This window comes from Prionailurus bengalensis, chromosome B1 (assembly GCF_016509475.1).
Source record: "Prionailurus bengalensis isolate Pbe53 chromosome B1, Fcat_Pben_1.1_paternal_pri, whole genome shotgun sequence".
NCBI lineage: Eukaryota > Metazoa > Chordata > Mammalia > Carnivora > Felidae > Prionailurus > Prionailurus bengalensis.
Window position 1 is genome coordinate 43,931,676 of NC_057344.1, and position 22,006 is coordinate 43,953,681.

At 43.6% G+C, this 22,006-nt stretch overlaps 1 protein-coding gene across 5 annotated transcripts in view; it reads right to left on the bottom strand.

Annotated features, from left to right (window-relative positions):
• The window catches only part of PLEKHA2 (pleckstrin homology domain containing A2), a 70,880-nt gene extending 49,991 nt beyond the window's left edge, over positions 1–20,889 (bottom strand). The window contains exons 1-2 of one of the 5 annotated variants that reach the window (XM_043563730.1): positions 6,274–6,547; positions 5,826–5,920 (exon numbers count right to left, since the gene is read on the bottom strand). The gene's annotated coding sequence lies outside the window, so the exon portion shown is untranslated. Of the gene's footprint in view, positions 1–5,825; positions 5,921–6,273; positions 6,548–20,719 lie in introns of those variants that run through there. The other 4 variants (XM_043563759.1, XM_043563749.1, XM_043563741.1 and 1 more) reach the window with 4 other exon arrangements.
• Positions 20,890–22,006: the final 1,117 nt, after the last annotated feature.

Below are 22,006 nucleotides of genomic sequence, written 5' to 3' on the forward strand. Positions count from 1 at the left end.
TCCAGATTCCACAAACAAACAAAACCTTGCCTCAATTATAGCTTTCTTGGGACCTTTTGGTGTTTCAAAGTCTTTTTTCTTTTTTTTTTTTTTTTTTTTTTAAAGTAAGCTCTACACCCAACATGGGGCTTAAACTCATGACTCTGAGATCAAGAGTCACACCAACCAAGCCATCCAGGTGCCCCAAAGTATTAAATCTCATAAAGCACTATGCATCACAATTGCCCAAGAGCCAGGTACCTACCCAGAGGGCTTTGGCACTCTCCAAACTAGCTGGGTTTGGGTTTCTTACCTACTATTGCAACATCCTCTTAGAGAGGCTCATTCTTTCCCCTGCAGGTTTGGTTCCTTACTCTCTGGTCTCCATAAGAGAAGCCCCTGTCCTTAAGGCCAACTCAGTATTCACACCCACATGAGTAACTATATTCCTCTACTGCTATAGCACCTAAGCCACACCATGCCCAGTGCTCTGGGAAAATGAAGAAGGAATCCTAACAAAGACCCCTAGTGGAATTTTCCTTCTTGAAACTTAGAAGACAGGGCTGACATTTTTTAAATAAATGGCTAAATAGATGAATGAAGAGATGGATAAATAGATTTATGTTTAAAAGAAAAGCTATAGGGGTGCCTGGGTGGCTTAGTCAGTTAAGCATCTGACTCTTGATTTCAACTCAGGTTGGTGAGACTGAGCCCCACACACCAGGCTCCGCACTATCAGCAGTGAACCTGCTTGAGATTCTCTCTCCCACTCTCTCTGCCCCTTCCCCAATCTCTCTCTCAAATAAATAGATTAATTAAAAAAAAAACTTTAAAAAAAGCTATAGAGCTATCACATCATTAAAGCTGTAATTTGCTCTACTGGATGTCTTATTTTTAAGATCGCTAGTGCAATTTGGAGATACAGGAAAAAACAGAGTGAAGTAAGGGAGATTCATCTGCTTGACCATCCTGACACTTTCGAAGCACATAAAAAGGGACAGAAAGTGATAATAGAGATAAAAACCTCAAATAGTATTGTCCCCATTATGAAACGACCTCTGACAGTTCAAATATGAAAAAAAAAAAAAACATCACTTTATTTTACAAATTTGGAGATTTTTTTTCACATCACTTTGCATTGGCAGCACAGGGAAATTTCAGGGATTTTGCTCCCGAGAAAGTCAGGATGGTGTTTCTCAACATGTGGTGGGGCATATGCAGAACATCTCTTGTCTGATTACCCTGCTAGGTTGGAAGGTGGAGACAGCAGCGTCCCGGTGAGTGAGAGGGATACCAACAGGCAATTGCTAAACTCGACAGGAGAAAGTTTATCGGGAAATGACATCAGAGGTCTCAGGGGACTGTAATACAGCAGACAGGAACCAGAGTGAGGAGGTTATGATCAGTCACTCCACTATCGCTAGAACGCGCATGGGCCATCATCAGTACAGAGCTCACCTGTGTTTAAATCTGCAGCACAGGTAAGTGTGTCCTGTGCAGCTTCACCAATGCCAAGGGCAGGGTAAAAACCACGATAACAGCAAGACACAAGCGGGGCTGTTTCATCCTTGGGAATGGACCAAAAATTATAACTTAGGAAGTGTGGGAGCATCTATCTCCTCTTGTTAACTATCACTGCATTTTGAATGTATCCTAAGAACAAATTCCAAATAGTCTGAAGGCAGGAGAGTCATGTGAGAGAGCAGGGAATGTACTGAGAGCATGTTCCCAACAGAAGTGCGAAGTGAAAAAAGCAAACATCCACAGCAACAGAGGAGTAAGAAAACGTGCCCACGTGACACAGATAGCCCAAACCCTCCTGGACCCTATAACTTTAAGGGGAGAGCCAAAGACACTCAAGAAGGAATTTTTAAGGGGGAAATTTTCAGGGAAAAGGCTGGAGAAACTGAACATTGATACACCGCAATCAAGATGCCAAAAGCAACAAAAACATTTTAAACAGTCATGACGTTTTTTAACAGCAACTTCATCTACGGTCAGAGAAAATGTGGCCGTTGCAGCCAGGAGGAAACGAAGGCCTTCCCGTGGCCCAAGGCTCCACCAGAGATCTCAGGCACAGGTAGGTGAGCAGCCACACCTGGTTTATAAGTTAGCCAATAAAAACGGAGATCTCCAACTTTCAGAAGTGTGGCAGTCCCCTCCCCCACCCACTTAGAAGACACAATTATTTCAGTTTTCACTGCAGGGTTTCCTAACAGGAATCGGGAGCTGAAATCTTCATTTAAAACTTGACCCGCTAAAACACAGGCAGTAGAAAAATGAAAAGGCAACATCATTACTTCTGTCTACTAGCCTTTTTGCAAAGTGCCAGGGGAAACTGTAAATGGCCTCAGCCTGTCTAAAGAGAAGGTGGGGAGGAGGAGGGACTGGGTGTGGCTAAGAGGATGTGCAGGTGACAACGACCAGTACGAGTGCATTTGACTAAACTCTTGCACGAAGGTGACCATTAAAAAGGGCATGCTGATTTCAGTTGTACATCAATGTGGGAGAGTGAAGTGAAAGAGCACGTATTTTAGAGTCAGACAGACTCCACTGAACTCTTCTCCTCATCTGCAAAATGGAGAGAATCGCTTTACCTACTTCAAAGGTGGCCGTGAGGATTAAATAAAATAATGCGTGAAAGTGCTTAACAGGAGTTCTGGTAAAGAGTAAGCACTGCTTAAATGTTGTTATGATGCGTGTGCATGTGTGTGAAGTGCCTGACAAGTAGTATACGGTTACCATTACTACCGCAGAGCTGCTTATTACAGGGCAGGCAGCTGCACGGGCCGTCTCTACCCCTCCAGTATCAACAAGCAAATGTCAAGAGAAAGGGATCCCCCTCAAAGAAAGGCATAAACCTCCCTTACTGTTCCCTCTACTCCAAGAACCATCGTAGTTTACATCTCTAAAATTCTTCAGGAGAATTTAAAGAAACAATCCAAGAGATCCACAGACTCCATCTTGGCCAGGCTACCCTGAAAGTTAACAACCCAAGCCCGCGAAGATCAGGTTCCAGGGAAGGGACTCCACCCTGCCTCCCCACTCCGCCTACAGAAGCATCACAAGGGGGGAGAGAGAGCCCCTTTGCAAGTAGATGGCCAAATTTAAGTCCTAGCTGATGGGGCAGTGAATCCTGGCCTTTGCCCTTTAACTACAGTGTTTCTCAAGAGTGTAAGGACAAGTGGACCTAGCTTCCCACCCTCTTTATCTCAGCTGCCAGCCTCTGTGGCAGAAAGGCACACCACAAGCCCAACGCTGAAAGCCTTTTGCCCACACTGGGCAGTGTTAGGAGCTCCTGCCTCAGCAGGCTGTGACCTCCACAGTGAAAGAGCTCGATTCAGCTTTTAATCCTCTCCAGTCACTTCAGTCAACAGAGAAGGGGCTTTCACAAAGGAGATAAAGTATAAAGCCTAAAAGGTTGGATGGGCTTCACAGCAGGGGCCAGGGGAGGGGAGAGGGGAGCAACCCAAGATTCGGAATAAAGGTCAATGGAGTCTTCCAGTTATGGTCCCGCTGCACCCGCTCCTGGAACAGGAAGGAAGGGACCCCATCCCTCCCACCTCTCAGCAGCCCTATCTCCCCACCCTGTCCCATTCCCTGGCTCAGTGATGGGCTTATACTGGGCAGGGCTAGGATTCTCCTCTCCCCATAGGCTGTCACACTACAATATTTGCTCTGCTTCCTTCCTTTCCAAAGCCTAACAGATTAGATTGCAGGAGTCCTATCCAACTCACTAAGACAGATGGAAAACTGAAAGTAAGGCGACCGAGACTGCTCACAGTAGGAAGACAGAAGAGGTGGGGAAGTCCAGTGTACCAGCACCCGGACGCTCTTTTCCAAGCCCAGGACTACATGGGCCAGAATAAGCCACAGTAACTTCAGTGAATCAGAAGTATTTACTGCACTGTGGCGCACAGCAAGATCCAACTTGAGGCACTCCAGCCTTTTGACAGGGGCATCCCCCACCTGTCCACCGGCCTCATGAAGAGAGGAAATCAATGAAGTGCCAGCCGGGTGCACACAATGAAGACCATGCTCCTGCTGTTTGGAGCTACTTCACAGTGTTCCAGCACTTTTAGCAAACACCCAGCAAGCAAGCAGGAGGGCTGGCTGTTCGGGACGATATGACTGATACAACTAATACTTCTCCCGTCCCACTTTCACAGAAGCTCTCTAGAGGTAGGCACCAACCAAAACCTGCATGTCTCCAGGATTTATTTTAACGTTGCTAAAATACCGAGCGCAATATGGTTCGGCTCACTAGGATGACAAGATGCAGGCCCTACTTCCTTATACAGAAGAGAGAAGAAAGCACCGACAAGGGAAAAGACGGGCTTGCAAACTCTCTACCAAGGAGCAGCCGGTTTCCAAATCAAACCTAGGTGATTAATTACCCCCATCTGTGAGGTGAGCAGGGCTCCCATCATTAGCTAGCTGGAACACCACCAGGGGCGTCACAGACACCCTGTAGAAAGGCTTAGAAATAGGAGACAAGGTCTAAAGGCAACATCAGAGGAAACCCTCATGCGCCAGCTTGGTGAACCAAATCTCTACAGGATTGAGTTACTGCCACACTGTTCTTTTCCCTTCCAACTGGACAGGTGCAAGCAATTCATGTACCTGCAGCCATTCATTCATTCATTCATTCAACAAACATTTGGCTTAGCACCCAGGAGATGTCATACATTGGGCTGCCCAACGTATGGCAAAAGTCATTGTGTGTCCAACCGGCACACATGGAGAAGACAAGTATCTGAAATGAGGATGCTTTTTAAAAAGCCTCTTCTGGTTTCTCAAAGCACCCCGGATCTCTATTTTAGGCACTCATGTACAGCCTGTGTCCTCCATCAGACTGCAAGCTCCCTGAAGACAGAGGCTGGGTTTAGTTCCTGTCTTTCCTATCCTTACTATCCATTAAATGTCAACTGAGTGCAACCGTGAAACAGAACACAAACACTTCTATTCTTTCAAGACTTTTGGCTTTACTGTTTCTGAAGGCTTTGACACCAAAGAAAAACGATGAAGCTCCAGAAAGGAGGGAAAAGGGGGCTGACTTAGATATATTAGGAACAGGAGTACAATTTTGGAACTTCAGCCCCAGTGCAAACCACCACTCAGCGGGCTGAGGTGCCTCCAAGAGCCACAGCTGGTGTCCTGGTAAAATGCTTTCCCCTCCCTCTTTCTGCTGTTTACTCTCCTCTGGAAAAAAAAAAAAAAAAAAACAACCCATTTGGAGTCCTAAAGAAAGCAAAGAGGAGGAACGGGAGACGGAGTTAGAGGGGGGAGATTCGGCTTGAACCCAAACTCGCTAAGAAGGAAGGAAACTTTCAGGCAAAAGGCTGGGGGTGTGGGGGAGGGCTGGCCTGGGGGAGGAGATGTGTAAGGCCCAAGTGGAGGTGGCCCTGCCGCGCCTCCTCTCTGGAGGTGCCTGTACACTTTTCCTTCCTGCACGGCCTCTTTTTTCCCTTTCCTCCTCCTTTATCTGTTTTTTTTTTCTTTTGGTTAGGGGTTTTGTTATTTTTTTGTTGTTAATCTGATGAAGTAACAGTCTTCAGAACTAGAGCAGAAAAGGGAAGCGTGTAAGGTGAGGAAGAAGTTAGTGAGAGCCAGAGACAGCTCTCTCGAGGGTGCTTTCCCAATCTGGCACCGAACTTGGATCTTAGGACAGTTTTCCTTCAAGTCACCCCCACAGCCTGGAGTTCCAGAAGCCCAAGGGCCCGAGCTGGACCCAGTGGAAAGGAAGGGATCTCCCTAGGGGAGCACTGTAGGCCTGTCACGTAATAAGGTAATAGGGGAAGAGAAAAATGAGGATCCTTGGCCCAGTCCGAGCCCACGGGACTTGCCTGGGACGTTCTCCGCTTTCCTCCCCTACCCGCAGCCCGGGCAGTCGTTGCGAGGCCGGTGCTCCAGCGCCAGAACCCGCAGAGAAGTTTCGCCGCTGCAAACGTGAGAAAATGCAGCTCAGCAGAACACCCGCCCCCACCCCCCTCCGCGCGGCCCCACCCCCGCAGCCCGACCCCTGGCGGTGGCGACCTTGGCCACCCCGGATGCTCCAGAAAAATGGAGGAGGGGCTGCCCTCAGGGGTTTCCCGGGGGCTGCCGGAGGCGCCCACGGGCCACGGCGACCTTTCCCTTCGCCGTCAGCCACCAGGACAGGCGCACCCAGCCCCCGCCTGCGCGCCCTCGGCGCCCCCGCCCGCGTTCCTGCTCCCCATGCTCCGCAGCCCCGCCGGCCCCCGCGCGCCCCTCTGCGCCTCTCTGCTCCCGGACCCGCCAGGGCGCCCCACTTACCCCGCCGTGCGGCGGCCGGGGCTCGGGCAGGGTGGTTTACATCGGGGTGGGACGCGCCGCTCCGGCCGGCCGGGCCGTCGCTCTCGGGGGATTTCTTTATCTCGCTGCCAAACTCTCGGTGCCTCTCGCTCCTCTCGCTCTTCTCCCCCCACCCCCACCCCTCCTTCTCTCTTGTCTCTCGGCTCTTTTTTCCGGGTTAATTACGTTTCGCATTAAAGCAAAACCCAGCCCCGGATGTGAGTACAATGCTCCGCCGAGCCCGCCGGGGGAGGAGAGGGGTGCCGGGGCGCCGTGGGGTGGGAGGGGGCGCGGCCGGGCGCCGCGGGCTGCGCGGAGGAGGCGGGGGCGGGGCGCCCGGGAGGCTGCCCTGGTGGCCGCGCGCCAGGCGCGGGCCGGGACCACCTCGCCGGGGTCGGCGGCCGCGCAGGTGGGACCCGGGCCGCGGAGACGGCCGCGCGGAGGAGGACTGCCTCCGACGCCGAGCCCCGGGCAGCAGGTGTCCGGAGCCGAACGGGGGCCCGGGGCTGAGGGCATCCTTGAAGGAGGGAGGCGAGCCGCAGCGCGGGCTCCCTCTTGAACCCCGTTTCTTCTTCCCAGAGCCCCACCCCGCGACTTCAGCCGGGCCTCCCTCGGATCGGGAGCCCTTAGCCTTTCTTGGGCCTCAGGGTGAAAGTTTAGGGTTGGGGTGAGAAGAAGAAGCGATTCTCCTGGATTGTCATGAATGTGCCGGAAGAGCCCAGTGGCACCGGACGTTTTTAACGAGGGGTATGGGGACTTTATCAGAGTGTAACGACGCAAAGTCGCCTTTCCTGCCCTCAGAGCGGGAGGGTGCTCTGGGAAAAAAAAAAAAAGAAGGAAAATAGACAAGCATGCATTAAGTAAATAATGCCAAGGGGAACCTAAGAAAATTACTCTCTGCCGGTGCAGCCCCTGAATTATCTCACTTGGTCCACACGGCAACCCTATGGATCTCAATCCCGTTCACGATGAGGAAACCGAGACTCAGAGACGTTAAGTAATCTGCCCTGGGTCCCACAGTCTATCAGTGGCAGGTCTGTCAGGTTCTGACGCCGGCCTCCCACAAGGGGAGATCATTTACATATACAGAAAGTGAGGCGCAAGACATCGGAAACACGGACACGTAGTGGATTCACCCTTGGGATGGAGGACGGGGAGATGCTGCTTCTGGGGATTCTGATGCGGGCGTGTTGAGGCTTTGAGGGAGAAGCGGACAAAGAAGAGCCTCAAGAGGCTCGGGCACAGGGACTGGCTGTGCGGGAGGGATGGAAAGGCTGGTCCACATCCCACTGATACGGGGGAAAGGCATGCTGAAAAGTCTGCAGGAGCTGAGGCAACAAAGCCTGGGAGCAGGGGACCTGGAGCCGGAGGGAGGTAGCAGCACACACCCCGAAAGCACCAGTGATGAAACCACACAAGTTTCCTCTTCCATTTTGATTGCCAAAGCAAAAATGAGCTGCCTGCTCTCTCAGGTGTGAAGAAAGAAGGAAAGAAAAGAAAGAAAGAAAGAAAGAAAGAAAGAAAGAAAGAAAGAAAGAAAGAAAGAAAGAAAGAAAGAAAGACTTTTTGCATTACAGCATTTTGCTTCGAATGAGGAAGGGGGGACACAAGGAAAAAAACATTTCCTTTGAAATAAATATATCAACGTCCATTTTTTTCTGCTCGTGAAGATTTTTGCTACTCATAGGTTTCAGGCAGCATAGCGTCTTAAGGAGCATGTTCTCTGGAACCAGATGGACTGGGTTTGAATCCCAGCTCTGCCACTTATTAGCTTTGATCCCTGGGCAAATGACATTTCTGTGCCTCAGTTCCTATCTGGGTCGTTATGAAAAGTAAATTGAGTTAACTTTTGTACTGTTTAGATTACTGTGGTACATGAAGTAGGTGTTATGTAAATGTTTTTTTTTATTTAAAAATTAGATTATGGTTTTCATTGTGAAAAGTAACAAAATTCCACCCAGCGCCAAGCAAATCTGACTGGAACTGACGGTTTCCAGTATGAGCAATGAGGTAAAAGTCTCAGATTCCATGGTATGGTTCATATTAAAACCCATAAAACTCTACTCCCCATGGGGCCTGCCTGAGTCACTCAATCACAGAGCCGCAAATATTTTCTGTGCACTACTGTATTGGATGCCTGGTAAGCAAAGGGAGCCAAAGGCCTTGGGTCTCATTAGAAGGATACAAGTGTCACTTGAAGGCTGAGGCAGCCTCGTATCCCTCATGGAAGTGCCATGAAAATGGCACAGAGAATAAGTACAGTCAGTCTTTAGAGGAACAAGACATCTGGGGGGAGAGGTAAAAAGGGGACTTGTATCAAAAAGGAGATGGACTTTGAAATGAGCCTGAGAAGACAGGTACAATTTACTGGACAGGAGCAAGAATATACTGGACTAGAACGAGGGTCATCAATGTACTTTGAGTGATGCTCGTATTTCACTGGGAGCCAGCCCCATTTACCACCACATTTGCCCCTGGCCAAAACCTGGCCCCAGTTAGACTACAATTTCTGCCCCGATTCCACTCCCTTATTCCTAGATTTCTGGGTGCTTTCTCAATGGACACCCCCCACCTCCTCCTGTAGTGGGCACCACAGAGCAGGTGTCAGTTGAATCTGTGCCCTGCTGTGGCCCCTTTGCCATCTCTTGACCTGAACATTTAAAGAATACTTCCATTACCTGATTTTATTCATGTTTTTTCAGTGCAATAAATAGTCCTGATGTCTGAAAATGTAACCGCCTGTGGGGAAAGGAATGTCAAAAAAGGACCTTTCGCATCAGCTATTTCAGTCCCCTCATTGTGTCAGCAAGATGAGTTTCAACAACTTGCTCAAGGTTTTGCAGCTAATTAGAGGCAGAGTTGGTTCTAGAACCCAGGGTTGACTACCCCCAGAATCTTCTATTATTGGTATAGGAACCTTTCCATGAAGATGGAGACTTCTGGCCCAGAACCCAAGAATCTATAAACAGTACACTTGTACTCTAGCCGTTTATTTATGCATTTTCTATTTCTTTTCAATATTAATAGCTGGGTAACTAGATGGCCTAATAACCTTCAGTGGTAAGCCAGCACACCCTCTGGGCAAATGCATTGTTTTCTGTCCTTAAAGATACACATTACATAAGGTACCAGGCTGCAGCCAGGGCCCATTAGTTCCATTGGGGAAAGTGTGAGACTCAAAAAGCCAAGGTCATTGGTTGATCCTGGTTCAGGCCAGTTAATTTTGCACAGAAATAAATTTCTCCAAGGCCATTACAACACTAATGCTAGCTGGACATTTCATAAATAGTTACTATTAGTTTCCATAGCGAAGTACCATCCATTTCCAAAAAGATTATTCAAACTAACTGTTGTCCTCTTCAGTCCTATTCATTCAACAAACAATTATCTGAACCTATTACCATTTTTCCTCCCACCGTGTATCTTGCATTTACTTATTATTCAGGTACTTGCTAAATGCTAATTGTTTTACCTGGATTATCTCACTTAAGTCTTAACTGGGAGCAAGGTCCTATTGTGTTCTCAGAGATAAGATGACTAAGGCATAGAGACCCAGACTAGATACAAACCTGTGCGGCCTGAAGCCAGAGCCTGCCCTCTTAACCACTGAGCTTGTGAAGGGTACAGAAAGACATAACACAAGACTCTTCCCAACCACATTGTTGATAACTGTCAACATTTAGAACCTCCATTCCATTTCACCTAGCAATTTCATGTCCAAAGATATGTGCTATTGAAAGTCATCTGGAGACATATACAGTATATAGGGAGTATATGTGTATGTGTCCATATGCCGTGTATACATATGAAATCTATACATACATACTCACTGCAGTATTGTTCATAATGTTGATAATTGGAAATCACCCTCATGCTCATCAACACGGATTGAACAGGTAAATACTGGTACATCCATGCAATCCCATGCTATGCAGCTGTTAAAAAAGAATGAGGTGTACCTCTTTATAAAACATATGAAAAATGCTAAATATTTTAAGTGGAAAAAAGGTACAGAGCTGTCTGTATGGTATAGTGCAATTTCTGTAAATAAAAATTACACATGTTTATTATATGAAGAAAGTGTAGAAGACTACATTCCAAACTGTTAACCACAGTTCTCTTAGGGTGGGGGAGGAGGGATTATAGTAGTGTATCTCACTTTCTAAGAGATGTAGTTCTGTAATGTTTAATTTTTTGCAATAAGCAGGCATACATTTGATTGTCAAAAAAAAAACAATGATTTAAGACTTTAATAAAAAAAATTTTTTAAAGCTCTATGAGAAAGTATATTGTAGCCCTCAAGGAACCCATCCTTAAAGTTGGGAGGAGGGGCGCTTGGGTGGCTCAGGTCATGATCTCGAAGTTCATGAGTTCGAGCCCCACATTGGGCTCTGTGCTGACATCTCAGAGCCTGGAGCCTACTTTGGATTCTGTGTCTCCCTCTCCCTCTGCCCCTCCCCTGCTCATGGTCTGTCTCTCTCTCTCTCTCAATAATAAGTAAATGTTAAAAAAAAAAAAAGTTGGGAGGAAACATACAGAAATATACAGAAATAAGGAGGGAATATACAAGGAGACAGTACAACATATACATAAATAACTATTATAAAAGCCAGAAACTTGTATACACAGATCGACGAGGGGAGATAAAATTCTGTGGGAAAAATCACAACCAGCTGGGGTTGAGAGGTGCGGGAGAAAATGCATAAAGATGGCAGTATGGAAGGATGTTGAAGGGAAAGGAAGACATAGAAGGTGCAGAGGGGCTGAGAACAGGTGGGCCCCAGGTAAAGACTGCATCAAGGGCAAGGCACAGAAGCAAGAATGCATGGGATCAATTTGGAGAAGTATGGGTAGTCCAGTTCAGCTGGAGCACAGTAGGGAGATGAAGCATTTTCATGGGAAACAAAATGGGAAAGAAAAGTAGCTGGAGGGTCTTCATTGCTAAACTAATGAGTTGTATTTATTATTTTAGGCATCAAGAGTCCCTGAAGGTTTTTGAGCCAGGAAATGACACAATTAGCAGTGAATAAGCAGCAATTTCATAGTGACTGGGTAGTCACTGGACTCTAGCGCCAGGATTTGCCTCCTGACTGTCACTAATTAGCTGCAAAGGCATGACCAGTTATTTTACTTCTCTGTGTTTCCATAAAATGGGGAAGGTGGTCATAATAGATAACCTATCTCATACCATTGTTGAGATTGAGTGAGTTAATGTTTCTAAGGTACATAGCAAGCGCTGAGTTTGTCTGTTACACTTAAAAAATCAGTATGGTACCTTTGGATTAAGATCTTTGCATTTCATTTTGAAACTTTTATTACAAAGAGTTAACATTATATGGTAAATTATTAACTATTCCTTCTTTTCTCTTTCACAGGATTAGAGATTATTAATCTCATTTTACAGATGGAAGAATTCAGGTTTTAAGGAGAAAGATGAACCCTGCTCAGCACCCAGGGTTATCTCTTAGCTCAAACTCTCAGAACCTGGAGAATAGGAGAAATGGGCAATGGAAGAAGCTTTGGCAATTTCTGTTTATAGGATAAGGGAAATAACAGTAAAGGGCGGTAATAAAGTAAATTCAAAAAAGATAAAACTTTGGTGGAACACTTAAAAGTTTGTATATAAAATTAAACTTGTAAAATATAAATATATAAATACTGAATTATGTGTCCCCCTCCACCACCACCAAAAAATCATATGTTGAAGACCTGACAATGTGTGTTTGGAGACAGTGCTTCTAGCAGGTAATTAAGGTTAAATGAGGTCATAAGGGTGAGGCCCGAATCCTATAGACTGGTCGGTCACCTTATAAGAAGAAGAGATCTCTCTGTGTGCACCAAAGAAAGGCCATGTGAACACACAGCATGGAAACGACCATTTGCAAGCCAGGAGGAGAGTTCTCTCCAGAACACAAACATGCTGGCCACTGATCTCAGACTTCAGCCTCCAGAACTGGGAGAAAATACATTTCTGTTGTTTAAGCCATCCAGTCTGTAGTATTTTTGTTTCACATATGTATACAGACACATATACATGCAATGCATACATACACAGGCCAAAAGGGCTATTTCCTAGTAACAAAGTTGGGAAAATATTGCTATACAGCTAAATCTGACACTAATAAACCTCAAAACTGATTGCACATCCTCTCCCCAGAAATAACAGTCTGCTGGCCAAATGCACCACTCCTATTGATTCATGCTGATGGCATTGTTTTTCTGTCAGTTTGAATAAGTGCAGTGCCCTGCTGGGATTCCTGCATCCCTAGAGATGCCCTGTGATTATATGGGAGGAATTGGATCCATAGAATCAGAGAGAATGGATAGATACGTTAGCTTTGTATCCATGACCATATTTAACACTACAGTTAACTTTATATTTGCTTAGACCAGTTACATAATTCATTTCCTCGACAATGAGCCTACAGAGGGGCTGCTATTAGCAAATACTTATGGGTGAATATAGTCAAAGTCATTAACTGGAATAAACTTTATCCAGTTTATTCCAAGAGATGCCTATGGTAGTCAGTGAAGTGGGCAGACTTTTATATCAGTGGTTCTTAACACAAGCTGGTTATTACAAAACAACAAGAAAGCACAAAGGATATTTGAACGTGAATTTATGTCCTTCCATTATTTTGTTAATAGGAAATATATACACACAGTACAAAGTTCAGAAGGTACAAAAGAGTAAGTATGAACAAATATTTCTTCTGCTCATGTGCCCCAAACACTACTCTCCTCTCCAGAGATAACCAGTGTGTGTGTGTTTAATAAAAAAAAATTCAGTTTTGCAGGGATATACTAAAAGTGTTAAAAGTAATTATCTGAGTTAGGTTTACAGGTGATTTTTAAAAATTTTTATATTGGTGAATTTTCCAAGTATTCTTTAATAAGCCCATAGTATTTTGTTATTAGAAAAAAATATTAGGTTTAAAAGTAGATAAATATATTTTAATTTAAAAGTACCTTAGAGGGGCACCTGGGTGGCTCAGTTGGTTGATTTTGGCTCAGGTCATGATCTCATGGTTTGTGAGTTCAAGCCCCGCATCAGGATCTGTGCTGACAGCACAGATCTACCTGCTCACTCTCTCTCTCAAAATAAATAAATAAACATTTTTAAAAAAATAAATAAAATTACCTCAGAGATCTCATAGCTGCTTTGTGACTTAAAAACCATATAACTGAGACACCTGGGTGGCTTTGTTGGTCAAGCATCTGACTCTTGATTTCAGCTCAGATCATGATCTCACTGTTGGTGAGATGGAGCCCTGAGTTAGGCTCCACACTGATAGCACAGAGCCTGCTTGGGAGTCTCTCTCTCCCTCTCTCTCTCTGCATCTCCCCTGCTCTCTCTCTCTCTCTCTCTCTCAAAATAAATAAATAAACTTTTAAAAACTAAAAAGTAAATCAAAAGAAAAAAAACCATAGAACTAACTTTATCCTCAAATTAAAAATACTTGTCAGTCTGTGGATACATTTTTCAAAAGCATTGTAGCCAATTTTATTCCATTCACATTAAAATTCCTGCCTCTGGAAAAGATATACAGAAACTGATTACCAACCTAAACCCTGAGATCTAGTGAAACTCATTATGATTCACTGGAAACAGGTAATTTGCTCAAGGGTCTTCTTCCAAATTTCATCATAGTATCTATGATGACTTCACATGTCTATCAAACTATATTAAAACTAAGTATAACACTAGGCTGGAGAATTAAGCCTGGTCCAGCCTAACTTCTTTATTTAGTAATTAAATAATAACAAGCCAAATTTATCCTTACACCTAATACTTAATGATGCTGTGAATGTTCTAATTGGATAAATAGTCAAATGCACCCTCCAGCATCTGATGACAAAAGATGTCACAGTCTTGCTGAAAAGACATATAGGGGATTTGGCACTGATCTGGAGGTCACCCTTCTGGCAACTTGAGTCTCCAGAGTGGAATTCCAAACACAGAAAGCAAGAGGGAAGGGGCCTCTTTGTAGCCAAAGTCCCTGTATTAAGGAGAGCCTTTCTTAGCCTTGCTTACTAAAGGTTCAGTTATGTGGTTTTCTAGTCCTCAGAAGATTAGAAACAGCAGGAGAAAGGAGACAATATTAGAGACGGAGGAGGAGCAGGATGGAGAAGGAAATTATTTTGTTCCGTTCATTCCTATGTCTGTAAATGGATTAGCTGACAACAAAGGAGGGGAAAGAAAAGTTAAGAATTCCCAGAAGTTGGGGTGCCTGGGTGGCTCAGTCAGTTAAGTGTCTGACTTCAGCTCAGGTCATGATCTCATAGTTCATGGGTTTGAGCCCATTCTGTGTCTCCGTCTCTCTCTGCCCCTCCCCACTCATGCTCTGTCTCTCTGTCTCTCTCAAAAATGAATACACATTAAAAAAAAAAAAAAGACTTCCCAGAAGTTATATGTGCTCAAGACAATCTTTGTCATTCCTGGTGATGACCTTGGGGTAGGAAAAGGTAGTTAAACTGTGATCAGAGCCTTTATTTTAGGTGGAAAGTTCCATGTAGTTTTGCTGGTAGGAGTGGTGGCCTGTGGGGAGCAGACCACCTCTGAGGGAGGTGGTTAAGAGCAGGCAGGATTCACTCATACCCTCTTACTTTTTTTAATGTTGTATCATGTGTATTATGTATCTTTTGTTTAATAATACAAAATTTTTAAAAATATTTAATGCCCATACAAAAAACTTTACAAGCAAAAAGTTGGTGAAAATAAAATTGCAAAAATTAAAAACACTGAACACTTGAAGCCATAAAACTCCTAGAAAAAAAACATAATAGGTAAGCTCTTTGGCACTACTCTTGGCAATGATGTTTTTAGATTTAACATCAAAAGCAAAACAAAACAAAACAAAACGAACAAACAAAGAAACAAACAAGTGGGACTACATCAAACTAAAAAGCTTCTTCATAGCAAAAGAAACAATCAAGAAAATGAAAAGGCAACCTCCTGAATGTGCGAACATATTTGCTAATCATGTATATTTTAAATGTTTATTTATTTTGAGAGAGTGTGTGGGCATGAATGAGCATGAGCAGGGGAGGGGCAGAGAGACAGAGAGAGAGACAGAGAGACAGAGAGAGAGAGAGAGGGTAAGAATCCCAAGCAGGCTCCACACTGTCAGGGCAGAGCCCAGTCAGGGTTCAATACCATGAACCTGACCCAAAATCAAGAGTCGGACTCTTAACCAATTAAGCCACCTAGGTGCCACAACTAATCACGTATTTGATAAGGAGTTAATATCCAAAATATAAAAAGAACTCACACAACTCAATAGCAAAACCAAAAGCCTGATTAAAAATTAAACATTTTTATAAAAATAACATACAAATAACCAAGAAGTATATGAAAAGATGCTCAACATCATTCATCAGCAGGGAAATGCAAAACAAAACCACAATGAGATATCACCTCACATCTATCAGAATGGCTATTATCAAAAAGACAAAAGATAACAATTGTTGGCAAGGATGTGGAGAAAAGGGAAACTTGGTGCACTCTTAGTGGAAATGTAAATTAGGGCAGCCACTATGGAAAACAGTGTGGAGGTTCCTCAAAAAATTAAAAATAGAAATACCATATGATCCAGTATTCCATTTCTGAGTATATATTCAAAGGAAGCAAAATCACTACCTCAGAGGGTTATCTGCATGAGCTAGCCCATGTTCATTGTAACATTGTTCACAATAGCCAAGAAATGGAAATAACCTGAATGTCCAATGATGGATAAATAGATGAAGAAAATGTGATATATATACGTACGCATATATATTGTAATACACACACACACACACACACACACACACACACACGCATATGGTGGTGGTTGCCAGAGACAGAGTAGTTGGGGTAGGAGGAAACAGGTGAAGATGGTCAAAAGGTACAAACTTCCAGTTATAAATAAGTTCTGGGAATATAATATATAGCATGGTGCCTAGAGCTAAACTAACAACACTGTATTGTATATTTGAAACTTGCCAGAAGAGTAGATCTTAAAATTTCTCATCACAGAAAAATTTGTAGTTGCATGAGGTGATGGATGTTGACTAAATTTATTGTGGTTACCATAATATATATATATATATTATATTGTATACTTTAATACCATGTTATATGTCAATTATATCTCAATAAAAATGGAAACAATTTCAAAAGATACAAAAACAAAAAACAGTACCACAATGAGATAGCACTACACACCTACCAGAATGGCTAAAATAAAAAACAGTGGCAATGTCTGGTGAGGTGGTGGCTGGTGAGGACAAAGAGAAATGATCATGATACATTGCTGGTAGGAAAGTAAAATGTTATAGATCCTCTGGAAAACAGTTTGGCGGTTTCTTAAAACAGTAAACATGCAACTATCATATATCCAATAATCGTACTGCTGGGTATTTGCCTTAGAGAAATGAAGACATGTTTACACAAAAACCTGTATATGAATGATTATAGCCACTTTATTGATAATAGCCAAAACCTGGAAACAACCTGAATGTCCCTCAACTGGTGAAGAGTTAAACTGTGTTAGATCCATATGATGGAATACTATTCAACAATAAAAGGGAACAAGCTACTGACATACACAACAAAAAGGATGAATATTCAGAAAAGTATGCTGAGTGAAGAAAAGCCAGTCCCTCAAAGGCTACATACTGTATATTGATTCCGTTTATATAACATTTTTTAAATGACATTATAGAAATGGGAAACGAATACGTGATTGCGAGGTCAAGAAAGGCGCGGAGTAGGAGGGAAGTGGGTGGGGCTATAAAAGGGCAACAAGGGGCCGCTTGTGCTGATAGAAATGTTCTTTCTTGGCTGTATCAGTGTCAGTATTCTTGTTGTATTGTACCATGGTTTACAAGGTGCTACCACTGGGGGAAACTGGATGAAGGGTGCATAGGATCTCTCTGAACTATTTCTTACAACTGCATGTGAATCTACAGTTAACTCAAAATAAGACGTTTAATTAAAGAGAAAAATTATAAGCTTAAAAAATGAGAGTTTTATGCTTAAATAGATACTAGCTATTTTTAAAAATCACTTGTGATGCAACATATCCCTCTTGACCCTAGATTAACAGAGGCACCACTACTCACGAAGCCCACACACTGGTTAAGCACACTTTCACATATTGTGGCTGGCAGTACTCCATTTGTGGTGAACGAACATTTAGTTTTTAGTTCTGATATGAAAAGCAGTGCTCCATGGCCCTCCTACCTCAACTGCTACCATTCCTAGCCCATAGTTTCCCACATGTGCGTTTCCTCTGTCATCGGGGCACATGGCTGCTCCCATTCATTTTTCTGTCTTCCTTTTAAAAAGCAAGGTTTTGGTACTTGGAGAAACTCCAGGACCTCAGCTGGTGTTCGAGAAAGTCACTCTCCTATAACAGGGCGCACAGAAGGGTTGGTTAGATCATTTCAATCAGTTACCATAAAATGCTGTTGTGGTTCCTCTATATTCAGAAGGTGAGAAGCAAGCAGTGCAGAAGTCTGTTGAAGGCAGCTCGTAATTATATGTTACTGAGTGCGCCATGAGTCAAATCATGGCCACTGAAACGTAACTGCGTATTCTTGAAATAGTTCAGCCTTGAGGTCGAGGGGCTGGTTTATTTCTGGTTTCTCCAATTTAAGACCGTGTGCATGACCCTATGACTACCACTCAGTTCAGAGTAGATGAGCAGCACAGTGAGGTACACAGAACTTTGGACAATGGCGCCCCTGAAACAGCAGGTAGAATGGTGCCTGTGATTTTTGTTGTTCAAAGTTGTAAAGGATCTGGAAATGTAACTACTATATTTTGAGCGGAAGTGTTAGTAAGAAAATGATATAAAGCAGACGTCTTCAAACTTTTCTTCCCTTACACCCCCTAAAAATGCTGAAAACTACATATCCCTTCACACATTTTAAGTTGATATCTATAGCTTTTCGTGGTTTGAGTGCTGGCAGGGGATGTAGTCTGTAGATTGTTTTCATCGAATGTTTTAAAATAAAACTGTTATATCACTCTTTTGAATGCACCCAATAGAATCTAAGCACCATAGTAATTTGACACCATCACTCTTTTTTCAAAATGAACACGAAGTTCCTTTACAGAAATGTTAAGTCATTCCCTTCCCTCCACGAACTGTATCTTCATTCCACTTCCGTTAAAGATTTGCATCCAAATATTTTTATGACATCTTTTATTACTTGAATATCTATCCTTTGGACATCTTTTACTGATTACCTTATCATCTTTTTTGAAACAAATATGCATGTGTAAATTGATTTTACAATTTCAAAAAATATCCTGTGACCATAGGGTATTAAAACATTTCCTGAGACGAAGCCATTGTTACCATCATCAGTAATGTGATAAATATGTATTTTATTGATCATTAAACATAAAACAGTAAAATACTGAAAATTATTCTCCTCGTAAGAATTATCTCTCCTAATGGATGAGGATGGATTTTTACCTATATGGATTTGAATATATTTACATACATATGTAATTAGTTCAAATATCCATCAATTAATATTACTTATTGCAAGAATGAACAGGCCTAGCACCAATATTTTCCCACATCGCATTTTTATGAATGTAAACATTGAGACACCTTGTTCACTTGAATAAGTAGATGGGGCCACAAGGAGCTTTGTCATGACAATGTCCAGGGCTGACAAAAAGAAAGGAAAATAGGGACATATTTCTAGGCTTATGGCTTCAGAGGCACACCTGGAATGACTGGCTTGCTCATGAATACAGACCCTATATGAAGATCCGTGGCCAGTCCACCTTTGCCGGGGAACTTGAGATTTGTTTTTCAGCAGGGCCAAATCTGGCAGTGTCATTCAATTCTTTGGATTCCTTCACCTTATAGGTCAGATATCACTTAGAAACTTTCCTTCAATAATTATTCTATGGGGGGAGGTTGTGCCTGTATAAGGGCAAGGGGTATGTGGGAACTCTTTGTACTTTCTGCTTAATTTTGCTGTGAACCCAAAACCCGCTCTGAAAAATAAAGACAGTTTTAAAAAAATTATTCTGATGATCAATCAGCGGTCAACTCAATTAGGTTTTTCTCCAAGTTTTACGGAAAACGATAACTTGGAAACCACCTAATTTGTGAAATGATTGGTATCTCAGTCAAAAAGGCTTTTGCTTTCTCAACACAAACACAAATATTTCTAATTGTTCCTTGTCTGGCCCCTGGAGGCTTTTACAATCTAGGACAAATGCCTTTCTTTCCTTTTTTAGAAGTGAAGAAGGGCTAGTGTGCCAGGGGAGTGGGAGCAGAAAAGACCCAATGTGACACCTGGCTCTCACTTTACCTCAGGCGGATTCCGAAACGGATTCCCTAAAACCATCTACCCCAGAGGCACCCACCATTTAAACACCACTGGAGTAAGGTGGTTTAAGAACTTCTTCAAATACATCAAACTGTAAAGTCAGCTTTTGGGGGTACTTATCTGCTGGTTATCTGAAATTCAAATTTAACTGGGTATCCTGTATCTATCTCTCTGGCAACCCTGTCTCATCCAAACCATTCTCTTTAAGAAATGGCAAAAACCAGGACCAGGCAAGACTCAAGTCCTCCACCAGGGAGTAGGGTCTTTTATTTCTCCCTCTACCTAATTCTCAAATGTAATTACTGTTCTCTCACTTTCTCATCATGGTGTCCATCTTTCTCTCCCAACATTGTTTCCACTCTTCTAACCCAAAGCAAGAAGGGAGGCAGAAACAAGAGCACGACAACATTCATGAGAGAAGGACAGCTTTTGGAGGAAACCAGGGCAGTGAAACGCATTTGAGAGGAACAGAACGAGTGTGGGTACAGTGTGGGCAAAACATCTCTGTCCTGTCGTCTCAAAAACAGAGGCTAAAAAAAGGAGAGGCGGGAGCAGCCGTTTCTTTGGGGGCAGAAACCACATGTATCAAATTTGTGCCTATGCTCCTTTATGGTCTAAAAATAATTTTAAAAAAAAATAATAAAAAGTATTACTCAAGTCCAGCTACATTTATTTTAATATTTGGTGCTCTCCTGAGCTGTTTCTTAGGAAAGATACTGACAAGCCTTCCTGTTTTTTCTGCCCCCTTCTGTTCCTATTTACTACCATTGCTTTCTCTCACCCCCCTCTCATCTCCCAAGCACTAAAATAATTTGAATTTCAAGCTTTTTTTTTTTTTTTTGGTGGGGGGGAGCCTTCCTGTGGGTGTGGGAGGACCTCCTTTGGGAATTGTTCTGGATCTAGTCGGCTCCATCTGTATTTTGGCAAAATCTGTCTGCACCCCGCCCCCACTTCCTTTTCTTCATACGTAGGAGTCCGAGTGTCCCCCACCCGACAAAGAACCTCCTTTATCTAATCCTTAGGTAACCAAACTGAGAGGAACCCCCCGCCCAGGGGGCCCTAGGGGTCTGCAGCCTCCACTTACCCCGCCCTTGGTTTTGGAAGAACAAGAACTCTGCAAAAAGGAGCCAGCTTCTCACCAGCCACAGGAAGCCACCTCCTGCAGGCGAAGGCTCCAAAGGACAAGGTGACTTCCAGGAGGAAGGCAAGAGCTGTGTTTTTCGGTTTCAGGAGACCCAAGGCAAGTTCCTGTTTCAAAGACAGAGTTTTAAAAACTGATTAAGTTCAGAGAGTTTGTGTGTGTGTGTGTGTGTGTGTGTGTGTGTGCGCGCGCGCGCGTCTGTGTGTATGTGCGGGCGCACACGCGCGCACACGCTCGCGTGTCCCTCTCCCCAATTTACCCACGTGATCCCCTTGATTTTCCTCTGGGGAACAGCTGATCTGCCTTTCTAAAAAATCTCTCTAGACCTAACCTCCCCTCCTCCTCCCCCTTCCCCACCGGCTGTCATCATGGCCATTCCTTAGCTAGTGTCTCAATACTCTGGTACATTTTTGTTATTGACAAAAAAGAAAAGGGAAAAAAAATGAGAAAAGGACTGCACATCTAAGAATTTCCTGTGGTTTGGGACAGGTTTAGTTCAAGCTTTTCATAACTTATTTTCTCTCATTTTTTCCACGCTGAAGACAGTGCTCAGAAACACTGCTGCCAACCCATGGACCTTGTTTTCTTCCTCAGGTCCTAGAGAAGACATTCTCCTTGGATCTGGAGTGGGAAGGGAGGAGATGAAGGGGTGATGCCCAAGGCTGAAGAGTCAACTTCAGGCAGATCTTTTGTGCTCACCAGAGCCTCTGTCTTCCATTCTGGGGACAGTGGGCTGCAGAGCCCAAGGAGAGCATACCCCTGGTTACCTGACCAGAGAGGCACCAAAGAGCAGTCTCACATCTTGTTTTCATAATATTTGTATATTCCTTTATTTTAGCAGTTTCCTTATAGTAAAATAGGTATAATAATGCCTAGCACACAATGATATGGGGAGGAATTAATAAAATGAAAGTGCTTGTATAGTACCTGACCTACAGTAGACACAAAACTAACATTTGCTAAGCATGAAGTGCATTTATCACGTTACATTCTGTGTGCTCACTTACCTGTCTGTCTTACCACTAAACTCTGAATGTCTTAGTCATGGTTATATGCCCTCTATCTATGACAGTGCCTGTAATACAGTAGACAGCCAAAACATAATGTGTTTAATCAAATAATTACTACCTGTTTCCACCCTCATCCTGGCTCCATTTTCCTTGCTGGTCAAGAGTATGCTCTTTGTGCTCTCCTGTGTTCTCCGGACAAGGTTCTAGAACTCAAGCTATG